The sequence below is a fragment of the Tupaia chinensis genome, unplaced genomic scaffold (genome assembly GCF_000334495.1).
Source record: "Tupaia chinensis unplaced genomic scaffold, TupChi_1.0 Scaffold000594_1, whole genome shotgun sequence".
In the NCBI taxonomy this organism is placed as follows: domain Eukaryota; kingdom Metazoa; phylum Chordata; class Mammalia; order Scandentia; family Tupaiidae; genus Tupaia; species Tupaia belangeri.
This window is the reverse complement of record NW_006160110.1, coordinates 1,279,938-1,281,159: the sequence shown is the minus strand read 5'-3', so window position 1 is coordinate 1,281,159 and position 1,222 is coordinate 1,279,938. Positions and strand designations below refer to the sequence as shown.

Below are 1,222 nucleotides of genomic sequence, written 5' to 3'. Positions count from 1 at the left end.
GCCCAAGATCCTGAGAGGAGAATGGAGGAGAAGGGATTGCGGCGTGACCATCCCCCCTGGGGGGTGATTTCTCGCTTTCTGTCTCTCTGTTTCTCTCTGTCTGGCGATCGCAGGCGCCCTGTAGCAAAAAAACCTCCCCCAAAAAATAAAAAATAAAATAAAGCTAGTTTCATTTAGAAAGGTTTCCCATGCCCAAAGAATGACATTTTCCTTGTTATTATGCATATGCCAAAAATAAAATGCAAACACATATTAAAAAAGTAGCCATTGCTTTTTTCTTTCCGGACCTGGCTGAGTAGAAGACGCCATCATGGGAGTCAACATCCACCACAACAAGGACTGCAAGTTTCGTCACAACGAGCCCAAGAGCCAGGACATCTACCTGAGGCTGTTGGTCAAGCTATACCGGTTTCTGGCCAGACGCACCAACTCCACCTTCAAACAAATTGTGCTGAAGAGGTTGTTCATGAGTCGCACCAACCGGCCCCCTCTGTCCCTTTCCAGGATGATCGGCAAGATGAAGCTTCCTGGCCGGGAAAACAAAACGGCTGTGGTCGTGAGGACCATCACAGACGATATGCACATTCAGGAGGTGCCCAAGCTGAAGGTGTGTGCGCTGTGTGTGACCAGCCGGGCCCACCGCCCAATCTTCAAGGCTGGGGACAAGATCCTCACCTTCGACCAGCTGGCCCTGGACTCCCGCAAGGGCTGTGGCACCGTCCTACTCTCTGGTCCTCGCAAGGGCCGCGAGGTATACTGGCATTTCAGCAAGGCCCCTGGAACCCCGCACAGCCACACCAAACCTTACGTCGCTCCAAGGGCCAGAAGTTCCAGCGTGCCAGAGGCTGACATGCCAGCTGAGGCTACAAAAACTAACCCCGGATCCTGCCCCGTTATTAAAAAGCTTATGGATTCTGAAAAAAAGAAAAGAAAAGAAAAGAAAAAAAGTAGCTATTTTCTCATTTTTCAGAGATAATGGTAAAGGGAATTATATTAAATCTTAGGTGCATTAGGCACCATCATATTCATTCATTCTCATGATAATCTCTTGAGGAAGGCAGTATAGTCCCCATTTTATAGATGAAAACGCTGAGACCTGGAGAAGTGAAGTGACTTAACAAAGATAAAGGGGCGGATTGCAACTGGGCTGGCATCCAGTCCCCGTCTAACTGCGATGATGCACTTTCCACAGACACATGCTCTGGCTGTGCGAATGGAAGGC

The 1,222-nt window shown here is 49.0% G+C and overlaps 1 pseudogene; it reads left to right on the top strand.

Moving 5' to 3' along the window:
* The first annotated feature begins 310 nt into the window (after positions 1-310).
* On the top strand, positions 311-876 carry LOC102492481 (60S ribosomal protein L18 pseudogene; annotated as a pseudogene).
* The last annotated feature ends 346 nt before the right edge of the window (positions 877-1,222 follow it).